Consider the following 13,014-nt stretch of genomic DNA (forward strand, 5'->3'; position numbering starts at 1 on the left):
TCTAGGCAGCAGGGCAGGGAGCACCAACAGGGCCACGCCCATGGCACACTGGGCTGCTGGCAGAGGTCACGGCCTGACTCTTGCTGGAAGTGACAAGACTGAGCTTTCTGCCAGTGGTGGAAGCAGGGAGCCATCGATGGCAAACAACTCTCAGTGACAGTGCTGACAGGCGCCCAGTCCCTTCTGCCCCCTCACTTGCCACCCCCCACCCAGCCTGCAGTGACCCTGCCTGCCTGAGGCACCCGTGAGACAAGGGGCCTGACCCCACAGCCACTCTCTTCCTACATGGGGAGATGGGCACGCTCAGCATGAACTGGGAGGGCAGGTGGTCTGAAACCAGAACCCTTTGCAAGAATAGGTGGCGTTCAGCCATGATGGGGAGATGGACATTTTGCTATATCTGGTTTCAGCTGCTAGCTGCCCACATAGACTTTATAAAAGAAAAAAAAATTGCTACATTCCAAGGAAATGAATGGGTTAAACCCAGTTGGTCTGTGTGGCCATGGGATGTGGCTGGGAACCCCAAACACTGGAGGAGGGTCAGCCAGATGCAAAGGCATGTTCGAGGGTCACTCTGTGGCTTCCCTGGAGGCTCAGATGGGAAAAAATCCATCTGACAGAGAACTTCCCTCCCACTTATAGGTATTTGTGTCCCTTTCTCCTGATGCTGCAGTGGGCCCCATGTCTCAGTCTCTGGGCCACTCACCACTGTTCCTCTCCAGGCCCAAGGCCTCATTCATTGTTAATGGCCACCGGGGCTGTTGTGGAGAGGTCAGTCCTTCCCAGCCTGGGGTGTTGTAGGGAGGCCAGGACACTGGTGACCACGTGGGCCTCAGTCTGTAGTTGTGGGACCCTGGGTTGAGGGGCTGAAAGCGTGGCAGCTCTCCCAGGGCGGAGGCTCCCACAGCAGCCAGCTTCTCCCCAGGCGTTCTGGGCCCACTGGGGCTGGCATCCCCTCCTTGTTTGGAGGACTGGGGCCTGGAGGCTGAGTCGCCTCCTCTGTCTTCCTCTTGGCCCACGGCGAATAAAAGAGGATGGTAAATCTCCTCTTAAGCAGGACTGAGTCTGGGGTGTCCATGGGTCTTTGGATCTTAACGTGGTTACATCAGTCAGGCATCTGTAGGGCACTGCCCGGCGTGTTCTTCAGGCTGAGCACCCACTGACCCTGAATTGGGTGTGTCCGCCTTGTAGAGCCCAGAGCTGACCCCACAGCAATGTGGTATGAGGCAGGGCTGGAAAGTTCCACTGTGGGGTAGAGGCTTGGGGTAGTCTCAGCTCTGATGGTCGAGAGACCCACAGCAGACTCTCGGGGAAGCTTCAGGATGTGGGGCTGAGGTGGGTCTTTGACCTGGGATCTGTGCTGCCCTGCAAGGATCTGGGCCCATCGCACCTGCTGTATAGGAATAACCATCCACTCTCGAAATCTAGAAGTTGTGTGTAGGGGGTTTGAGCTGGAACACAGGGTGGACACCATCTCCTGGAAACATCCTATCCAGTGGGCCGAGGAGGTTTTACTATGTGGTTCTGACAATCAGGTCTCAGACGCTCCCAAGGCCTGGGGCATCGCGTATGATGTAAAACTTGGTGAAGATGTGTAACCGCAGTGATCCTGACCCCTGTCTCTCTCCAGTCTGCTTGCGTGTCAGGCGGCCTCAGTCTGGCCCAGAGCATCTCTGAGGCCTGGCTCAGAGGAAATTGACCTGACGATACATTTAGTTGATTTGATAGGTCTATTGATGGGTGTGCCAGTGTCTCTAAGATCGATGAAGGTTTTGCTGTCTAACTGGGAGAGGAATGGTGAGCTGAGGTTGAAAACGTATGTGCTTAGTCACTTCAGTCGTGTCTGACTCTTTGTGACCCCATGGACCGTAGCCCACCAGGTTCCTCTGTCCATGGGATTCTCCAGGCAAGAATACTGGAGTGGATTGCCATGCTCTCCTCCAGGGGATTTTCCTGACCCAGGGATCGAACTCACGTCTCCTACGGCTCCTGCGTTGCAGGAGGGTTCTTTACCTCTGAGGCACCAGGGAAGCCCAAGGGTGAACGGTACTCCTCCAAATTCATATCCACCTGGAATGTGAATGGAACCTTATTTGGAGTCAGGGTCTTTGCAGATGTAGTCAAGACGAAACCATCCTGTCAGGCCTTAATCCTGTTACGACTGATGTCCTTATAAGGAGAAACGATTTTGGATACTGGGAGAAGGCCATGCGGTGACGGGGCAGAGAGTGTGGAGACGTGGTCACAAGCCCAGGAAGCACGCATCGCCGGCACCACCAGGAGCTGGAAGAAGCCTGGGACAGGTTCTCCCTCGGAGCCTCCAGGAAGCACCAACCCTACGCTGGTTTTGAACTTCTGGCCTCCAGAATTGTGAAAAAATTAATTGCTGTTGTTTTAGACCACTACATTTGCAATCCATTCTGGCCTCCAGATACAGATTTCTTCCCTACCCGCCCCCTGCTCTGGGCGGGCTCTCTGGCTTCATGACAGGAAGCTGTGAGATGTGTGGTTCAAGGGATGGACGAAAGGGACCCGTGTCCTTCGGTGCCTGGCAGCGTCAGCTGAGGTGTATAAGATGTGAGATTGTTGGCAGAGGCCGTGGTACTCGCCCATGCTGGTCAACACACATTTCCCTTCCGGGACTGCTCTCCACGATGCAGTCAGACACAATTATAGCTGCACCAACTCCACCCTCACTCCCACCCCCTGCTGCCCATCTTTCTTTCCGTGTGAGACGTTGAAAACTAGAATTTTCTGAAATTCCTGTGTTTGTAGGGAGTCAAAGCACTTGTTTCACACCCCAGCAGGCCAAGCCCATCCTGGTCCATCATAAATGTTTTGTTCCAGCCAGGCTTGTGCTTTCATAAGAATGACATTTCTCTGTGCTCTTTTGTGGTCGTCTGAAGAGGCCACCAAAGAGGAGACAGTGAAATTATGCAGTCAAAAAAAAAAAGAGAATGATCCATGGTGTCAGTTAATTTTAAAATATTGTTACTTCCTGGATATTTTGGATGCTTTATAAAATGTGTGATTTCTTTTCTCATTCCAAATAAGCATTTGCTTCTGTCCCAGGACTTGTACTGGTGATTTTGTGTTAATTTCCTTAGAGAGCCCCTCTTGGTGTGCATGAGCTCCAGGTTGGAGCGAGACTTCCTGCCACACTCTAGGGCAAGCCTGGGGAGGAGCTGGGGGCCAGCCACATGGCCTTCAGGTCGAGTCCCCGTCAGAGACCCCTCCAGATCATCCAGGATAACTCACAAGCTGCCCCTGCCCCCCTCAGAAGCTCAGGGCTGACTTTCTCACAGGAGTGTCTAGTTAGGATAACACTGGTAGCCCCGTGATCCTGCCCCTCTGTCCCACTTGGACACCAGGGAGAGGAGAAAGGAGGGCAAGAATGGGCAGGGGCAGGACCAGGAGAAAGACAAGGGGGTCCCCAGGTGGGGATGGGGGTCCGCTTCCAGATGCCCGGGTCTTCTGGTTCACTTTCTGCTGGGACCTGATTTATGTCCAGAAACTTGGAGTATCAAGTCAGTCACCACTGCCCCCTGGGGGCTGGGTGTGGTCGTAGGGAAAGGCCCGGGGCATGTGCCCAGGTTGTGGCTGCCCGAGTGGCTCACGATTCTCTTTCCTGTGGGTGCAAGGGCTGGAGACCGCTCAGCTGGGCTACCAACCAGTATGTTGGTGCACCAGGGTACTGGTGAGCAGCCCTCAGGGCAGAGGGACACCCATGCCTGGACCCTGACCCCGAGGGCTCAGAGGTGCTTGAAGAGGAGACAGACTCTGGGCAACCAGGAACAGGAAGACGTTTCTGTCCTGGCAGCCTTGGGGTAGAGGGCCAAGCTTCCAGTGTTGGCCCAAAGCCACATGTGCGTGTGCCGGGTGTGTGTGTGTGGTTCACGCGTGGACCAAGTGTGGCCAGACAGCCCTAAGAGATTTCCTCCCTAGAGACCCCCTCCTAACAGGGCGTTCCTGTGCTGATGGTTCGGGCTCCTGGGTGGGGTTTGGGGTGGGGGCGGATTAGGTTTGCTAGGTGACCGCCCCTGGCAGGGGCTGTCCACCTACTTACAGACACTTCTTGCGTGAGGGGGTATCTAGTTCAGGGGCAGTATCTTGCCAAAGGCCCAGAGGATCTTAGCAAAATTGTTGGCAGGAACCAATAAAAGCATCAGGCTTGTCAAACACACCCCATTCCGACCTCGTCCTGCCTTTGTTCATCACCAGCACTCCCTGGGCGCCCGCGCGTGCCAGCGCCAGTGTGAAGGGCAGAGGGTGAGATGAACAAGAGGCCTGTGGTCTGGAGACAACTCCAGGAAAAGACGAGCAGACCTGCGGCAGGACGCACAGCACCTGTTGGGAGAGGAGTCCAAATACACGCAGAAGGCAGTATCTGGGAGTCCTCACTCACCATGAAGAATCTCAGATTGGATCAATGCACGGTACCTGGCGACTGTGTTCTCACAGGAGCGTAATGATCCCAGAACCTCAGGGGCCACAGGAGTAAAGGACTGAGGAGGTGAGAGAGGGTCAGGTGGCATATCTGGGAACAGGGTTCCAAGCAGAGGCATCAGCACACACATGGTCCCCAGGGCCAGAGAATGCCTGGGGTTTCTGAGAGCCTGAAAGAGGGCCAGTGTGGCTGAGGACGAGCAAGGGAGTCTGGGGGGAAGGGTCTCTAGGGCACTGCAAGGATTCAGAGCTAAACTTCCTTTAGAGAAATCCTTAAACGTACAGATAAGCAACAAGTTGAAAATTAAAATTAGTCAAAGACCCAGACACATTATTTCTTTCTAGGTTTCCTGCCTTGGGTGTGCAGGGGCTGAATGACTTAATGTGAGCCCGTCCCACCGTAATAGCAATATTTGAATGACTTTCAAAGCATCAACACCTTTGGACTGTTTTAGGCCAAATGGAACAGATTTCCACGGCCCCCAAAGCATGGCGGTCCCACGTGCCATGCCCACTGTGTCTGAGGGGCCTGGCCCAGGGGGCGGAACAAATCCAGCACTTCTGGCATGAACCTTTCTTTAACCTGGAAGATGCAAATTCGGTCAGTTCTAGACCTGGAGTCTGGGTGCCAGCGAAGCTGTTCTGGGATTGTTACGCTCCTATGAGAACACATTCGCCAGGCACCGTGCACTGATCCAATCTAAGATTCTTCATGGTGAGTGAGGACTCCCAGATATTGCCTTCTACATGTATTTGGAATCCTTTTTTTTTTTAAATATATGTTTATTTGGCTGTGTCGGGTCTCATGGGTCTCTAGTTGTGGCATGCAGACTTAGCTGCCACACAGCACTTGGGATCTTAATTCCCTCACCAAGGATCGAACCCGCGTCCCCTGCATTGCAAGGCAAATTCTTAACCACTCGACCACCAGGGAAGTCCTCATTGGGACTTTTTAGCTTGTGAGACAAACAGCAGCTTCTTTCAGATTTTTATTTTCTTCACTTAAGGATATATTTCTCAGCTCATTCGATGATTTGCTACTAGGTTTAGTGTAGTCATCTTGAGGATTAGCAATGTGGATGTTTTGCAAAGCACGGAATGTAGCACTTCTAGAAAAACCTTCTTTTTATCACATTATATGTACCTTTTAGGAACATATTCAATGAACCACCAAGCAGCTCCATCTTTAAAGGAACTTCTCTATGCAGAAAAGAAAAGGCTACAACGAGAGACAGGAAAAGGATGAAATAAGAGGGCTCATCAGTAAAGGCAAACATGCAGTAGAAGTAGGACACCATCCACACACACAAACAGGAGGTCAAAACCAGGAATCATGAGAGGAGGAGAGGACGCACGCAGGACATTCGAAATGCACTGGAAAGAAGAGATCAGCAACTTAAGACACTCATGCACGTATATGTAGACTGCTGTATCGAAATCTCATGGTCACCACAAACCGAAAGTCTATTATCATAGATGTACACACACAAAAGAGAAAGCAATTCAAGTGCATCACTGAAGTCATCAAATCATAAGGGAACAAAAGAGGAAAGGAAGAAAAAAAGATGTCCCAGCCCACCTCCAAAAAAACAACAAAGAATACACTCAGGGAGTTGCACAGCTTTGCTTGTAGACACATCTGGCATATATGGTTTGGGATGCGGTTTGGGAACAGGAAGGGGCAGCACGTGGGGCAGGTGGCAGAGTGGGGAGCCCCAGGGCTGGGGAAGACCAGGGAGGTTGGACAGAGATTCCAGCAGCAGCCACCTGTCTGGCCTCCCATCCAGAGGGGCTGCTCTACCCTGTGGGGGTGGTGGAGGATGCCCCATGCATCATCTCAGGCCACTGATATCCTCATTTTGGTTCCACAGGTGCTTCCTGGAAGGTCCCTCAAACTGGTTCTTATTCATGTTCTAAAGACAAGAGAGTGTCCATGATCAGCTGAGGACCCCAGACTGGGGCATCTCCAAGGTGACCGAAGCGTAGCACTCCTGCCCTGGGGAGGAGCCCAGGCCTGGGTGGGGTGGAGGAGGGGAGGGTCCTGTTAGGTCAAGTGCTATGGAACGTGAGATTTTTGTACTTTGGGCCCCAGAACCTGCTAAGGAGCCCTCCCTGGCATGTCTATCAGGAAGACGCCAGGAAGTGGCCAAGCTTCCTAGTCCTCAGCTGCTCTTCCCCACATGTCCCCTCTGCAGAGTCCAGTGTGCACGGTGCACTCAGCTCCCCACCCCAGGCTCAGAGCCTTCTTACTTGGGGAAGTGGGGAGGATGGGGGGGATGAGAGCCTCACACAGACAGCTTTGCCTACAAGTGCGTCCTGTGGGAACATCCCCCACCCACACATCTAGGTCTCCTGGAAGAAGCAGGAAGCCCCCATGCCATCCCCTAGAGGGTCCTAGGGGTGGTGTGGACTCCGTGGCCTGTCTGCCGTGGGGCATCTGCGTTCTGGGACTAGGACTGCATTTGCTGGCTGGGGTCCTCTGGGGCAGCAGTTCTGGCTCTCTGGGACCTCAAACACTCCCCACTCTCTCACTAGTCTCGGTGGGTATGAGACCATGGGGTAGAGTGTCTATGCCGGGTCTGGGATGACCCTAACCCTCCCCCACCCACAGACCAGGCTCAGCGGCCAATACCTTCTGGAGCTTGAAGTTCAGGGAGCCACACCTTCAGCACTAGACCAGTGTGCAGATCAGCAGGCTGAGGAGGACGACGAGGCAAGGATGGGGAAGATTACCAGCATCTCGCTCAGTGTGTTGAGGATTATGATTGGAACGGGGTGTGCTCCTCTGCCGACCTACGGTAAATAGGAGGGACCGGGCCCTCCCTCCTTTGTTCACCTGTGCAGGAGCCCCCACCACCTTGGGGGCACCCTCGAGGGGGACATCGCCTGTGGTTGGGAAGCCCATGGGTGGGAGAATGGCAGGGGGATGGGTGCATGGGATGGGCAGGGCTCCAGGCACAGAGGGTGAGGGTGTCTGCGGAGGGAAGACCCGAGGGGGCTTTCTGGGGGTTCCCTCCTGTAGCCCAGGATGAAGATAGGAACACCTACCTGTGGGAGGTATGACAGGCAGGTAATGCGACCCTGCAAAGAGACACAGGGCAGGTTGGCGGGGGCCTGCTCAGGGCCTGCCCTAACACAGCCCGTCTGCCCCAGGTATCAGATGAGCCCTGGATACAGGAGTTCATGAAGGCCTCACTGGGTTCCCCGCACAGGGCCCGGCTAGGCTGAGGGGTGCCTCTCAGCCCCTCCCACTGTTCCTGGTCCGGGGCAAAGCTGGAGCCCTGCTTCCTGTCCCCAGCGCTCAGGGTGACTCTGACTGCGTATGAACAGGCAAAGCAGTAGAGGGAGGGACGGTTGACTTGGGGAGTTTGCAGCAAAGCAATGGGTGGGGGTAGGGGGATAGGCGGTGTTTAGGGAGGGAGGCGCCAGGTCCCTGAGCACACGGGGACAGTGAGCAGGCACATGTGCCGGGGCTGCCCTGAGAAGCTCAGAGAGGGCACAGCCGCGGCGTGCGTGGGGCAGGGTGGAAGTCCTCTTCAGGCCTCATCTCCGTGGCTCTGGGCACCTCAGGTGGGCAGGAGTCACACCTCCCTAGTTGCTCCGCACTCCTGCCCACCAAAAGAGAAGCTCTTGGGGTCAATAACCCCCACCCCGCCCTGCTCACCTACAACGGTCAGTGTGGTGATTTCGGTATTTATCTGGCGTCCCTGCAGAGTCCACTTGTACAGCCCTGACTGGGTGTCCTGGGCTTTATCAGTTACTAGGTATGCCTGGTCCTTCCAAATCCAGAGCTCCCATCCATCCTCGCAGAAGTCTCCTGGGGGCTTTACATTGCAGATGAGCTTCCAGGGTGCCGTGGGGTTCACTTTCAGGGAGATGTTGATGTGGGAGAAGGCATTGGAGATGCGGCAGCTCATTGTGGCTGGCTTGCCCCTCGACACAGAAACCACACCCTTGGTGCAGTTGGGGTTGTCCCAGGCTGTGCGGGGAAAGTCACACATGTGGGTCATGGCTGGACCTCAGGACATCCAGTGACTGCCCTTCCTGGGGTCACTGGCACTACCTGGAGCCTGGGCCCCTCCTGGCCTGATCTAGGTCTCTCCTCCCACACCCATCTTGCCCCTGATGCATTCCCCGCCCCCTCTCCCCCTCCCCTTCTTCCCATGCAGGCAGATTTGGGACCATGCCACTTACTTCCACTCTGAGCACTCCTGAAGGCCGCCAACAACAAGAGGACCCAGAACATCCTGGGAGTGAGGAGAGTGGATGCTGACATCAGCATGGCCAGCAGGACGTGGATGAGTTTTAAGGGGTCCCTTGTCCTCCTTACTGGTTTTTGGGACACTCCCTGGAGGAAGGAAAGCTGATGAGTCAGAGTTCCCTTAGGCTCCTTGGGAAGCCAGTGAGAGGGGCTGCACCCTGTCCAGGGTGGGTGAGGGTCCCCAAGCTCCTCCCTGACCCAACTGTGTCATGACCCTTCTGGACACCTTTATAATGTCTGCAGTGGGACCACTGTCAGACAGATGAGAAACACAGATGAGAAAGACAGATGAGACAGGAAACAGGTCCCTGGGAGAAAAGTCCATTTATATTGCTGGGGTTATCTTGAATTTTATATAAAACATGCAAACTCCCTGAGCATGTGTCCTGAGAGACGGTCCTGACACACAGAATCTCGTGTGGCCGCTTGAACCTGACACCAGCCTAGGACCACCTTGGATGCTCCCAGCCCGTCTTCCACTCTTGCATTCTGAGGATTGGCATTTGGGGACACTTGGCCCACTCTCCAGATTTGCTTTTATCAACAACAAGAGTCTTCCTGTGCTACCCGTGAGTTACAGTCCGGAAAGCTGAACTTTCACTTCCTCTGAAACAAATGCTCATCTCGGGCTTTGGCATCCAGTAAAACTGACATTTGCGCTTCCCAGACGGCACACTGGTAAAGAATCTGCCTGCCGATGCAGGAGACACAAAAGATGAGGGTTCAATCCCTGGGTCATGGAGATCCTCTGGAGTAGGAAATGGCAACCAACTCCAGTAGCCTTTCCTGGCAAATTCCATGGACAGACTCAGACACCACTGAGTGACTAACACTTTCACTTTTCATAATGACAGGTAGCTACCATTAGGTACTACACAGAGGATGAGATGGTTAGATAGTATCACCAACTCAATGGACATGAATTTGAGCAAACTCAGGAGATAGTGGAGGACAGAGGAGCCTGGCAGGTTACAATCCATGGAGTTACAAAGAATGGGATGTGACTTAGCAACTGAACAACAACAAAAAGTAGCTTCACTGCCCGAAAATCCTCTGTGTTCCATCCATTTATTCATCCTTCCCCCCAGCTCCTGACAACCATCGATCTTTTTACTGTATCCAGAGTTTTGCCTTTTCCAGAATGCCATGGACTTGGTACCCTTTGGTTTTGAATTCAGTGTCTGATTTTCCTTTTCCACTTTGCTGCGTACTGGGCAGAAGGGCCAGGAGCAAAGGAAAGTGTGGATGTAATTGCTTCCAGGAGCTGAGGGCCATTGGTGACCTGCCCCAGTCCTGACTCCAGGAGATTCTGGGTCAAACAAGGAGAATGACATGGCGAGGGACAGTCTCAGCCCCCAGACCCCTGTGACTGGTGCTGCTGTCTCTGGCTTCTCTTGATTTTCTAAACTTGCTTCTATTCCTAATTTACCGTCAGAAGGACAGTCTTCTTTTCTCACATAAGAACAACATTTGTAGTTGAGGAAGAAAGACGTCACCTGAGAGACACGTGTTCTGTGCACATACATGTATGTGATTTTACATACGTGGAATCAGGTTAGACAGCCCACTACTGTCTCTCTCTTCTTGCCCTCTGTACTGTATGTACAAGGGTGAATGCTGCTCTTTAGTCGCTAAGCCGTGTCTGACTCTTTGCAACCCCGTGTACTGCAGCCCACCAGGCTCTGCTCTCCATGGGAATTCCCTTGCAAGAATATTGGAGTGGGTTGCCATTTCCTTCTCTAGGGGATCTTCCCGACTCAGGGATCAAACTCACCTCTCCTGCATTGGCAGGCACTTTCTTTACCAGATCCACCAGGGAAGGGTGAAAGGTGGCCCAAAACACATGTCCACCCACGATCTGTGAAGGTGACCTTACTTGGAAATAGAGCCTTTGCAGCCATAAATAAAGAGGAAGTTGTATTAGAGAAGTGTGGGCCCCAGTGTAATGTGTCAGGCTTTCTTGTAAAAAGAGAGAAATTTGTCAGAAACAGACAAGGGAGAGGCCTGGAGCTGACAGAGGCACAGACTGGAGGGATGTGGCCACAAGCCAAGGGATGTCAGAGCCGCCAGAAGCTGGAAGAGACAAGGAAGGATATTTCCTTGCAGCTGTGCTGACACTCACAGACTTTCTACCACCACTTGGAGTCCTCCTGAGGGAATATGGCGTGTGCACAGGTGACCCCTGGCCATCTTCCGTCGTGTTGTCCAAGATTGCTGAAGTACGGGCTCCCAGATGGGCACCCGTGGGGACTCCCTGCTGCTCTTTCCGCTGCCCTCAAACCTCCAGTCTTCCCCAAGCCTTCCCCAGGCCATGGCGGGGGTCTGCCCTCACACACACGAACCTCTCAGTCCAACTGCATGAGCTCCCTGAGGTTCTCACCGGGAAGGGCTCCGGATGGTTCCAGAATCTGGACAGGGAGGCCAGGGTCCCTTCCCACCAGTCTCTGCCCCCAAATTCCAACCATCTTGGGCCTGGCTCCTCATTGTCAGATGATACAGCCTAGGAGCTGGGAAGAACTCCAGGTTGGGGTAGACCCTTGAAACCATAGAGCAGTCTCAACTAAACCAAATCTGTACATCGGAGACACAGACTTTTCCACCTTATAGAGTGCAGAAGCGGTGTCTGCAAAGAGCTGGACTGGGGATGGATGAGCTGGACTGGGAAGGAGTGTCCTGTCTGAGGATGGGAGCTGGACTGGGATGGAGGGGCTGGTCTGAGCATGGATGAGCTGGAATGGGGATGGGGGGAGCTGGTCTGGGCTGGAGGAGCTAGACTGGGGATGGGAGGAGCTCCCCTGTCATCAGGCACCTTGGCAAGACTTATCAGTCTGGGGTTCCACTGCTGTCTTATTTTTAAATATAGGTATATTTTATGCAATATTTGCCACATATTTACATTTCAAAGTGATTCGTTATCTGAAATTCAGATGGGTTTTTAAGTCTGGCATTTCCACTCCTCTGCCTGAGTCCCTCCTCTTGTCTCTGATGCTGCAAAGGACAGGAAAAAGGGAGAGAGAGAGGCCAGGGCACAACAGGGGAAGAGCGGGGTGAGAAGGCAGAGGGTGGGGGGTGCTACAGGAAGACTGCATGATGGGGCAAGACCTGGAGGGGCCCTGAGGATTCTGGAGTTGGGAAAAGTGAGGCAACAGTTCATCATTCTCTCAGATCACTGTCATAGCTGCTGGTATCTCCATGTGTTAAGCTGGGGCACACAGCTGGGATTTGTGCTATCACTGGGGACATGCTCACATTTGGGAGTCAGTGGAACACCTTGGAAAATGCATGCCATTGCCAGCACTTTGTCCTGCCACAGGACCTTGGGGAAACTGAGGCAGCAAGTATGTGGCTCGAGGCTATTCAGGTGACCAGGGGCACAGGGGTTCTCGGTCGGCAGGGATCTCCATTCCTGCAGCACCTAGGAGAAGCTGGACCAGGTTTCCCACGTAAAGGCTCAGTGGTAACGTGTATGTACCTGGATATTTACATGGGAGGGTGAGCACCCTGCTGTCCAGGCAGGCCTTTGACCAACAGTGTGGAGGGAGGCGACCAACCACCTTCAGGAGTCACTGAATCGGAGCCCCAGCCCTGACTCAGAGGGAAGGGATGCCTCAGTCCAGGGAGCTTTTGCTGTGTCCTGTCCCTGCTGGGATGGCCAGAAGGGAGGGTCCCTGGTGCTGCTGCTGCTGCTATGTCGCTTTAGTCTTGTCCACACTGTGTGACCCCATAGACGGCAGCCCACCAGGCTCCCCCTTCCCTGGTATTTTCCAGGCAAGATTAGTGGAGTGGGTTGTCATTGCCTACTCTGGATGGATCCCTACTGCGCAGTAATAAGTTCCTGCAAGCCTGGGGGCTGAGTCTGTAAACCATTGCGGCTCTCTCGGGCCATCAGTACCTGCCAGCCCATCAGCTGGGCTACTTCTCACTCTCTTTCACAAGGCACTTCCTCTGAGAATCCTCCCCTCCTTGCACCTGCTGGTTGCACCCTCAGCGGGCGGGTGGGGGCCTGTACCTCCCCACCACCTTCACTATTTAGTCCCAGGGGATGAGGGCCTCCCAGGGGCTCTGGCTCCCCAGGCACTGGGAGGGGAAACTGGCTTTCAAATGGCAGATCACTCACCAGTAGTGGGAGGTGAATTGAATTTAGAGACTGCTGCTGCAGCCTAACCAAAATGAAAGGAGAGCATAGAACGAGTCAGTGGAGTGCCCCTCTCCAGGTTTCCTCTGTTTTAATGAGTGTTTGTGAGTGAATGGGCTGAGTGTGCTTGTGTGCCCCTTGTGAGTGCACACAAGTGCGTATGTGCATGAAA

The sequence above is a fragment of the Bos grunniens genome, chromosome 19 (genome assembly GCF_055505025.1).
Source record: "Bos grunniens cultivar Pamir isolate PY7600 chromosome 19, Bosgru_T2T1.0, whole genome shotgun sequence".
NCBI lineage: Eukaryota > Metazoa > Chordata > Mammalia > Artiodactyla > Bovidae > Bos > Bos grunniens.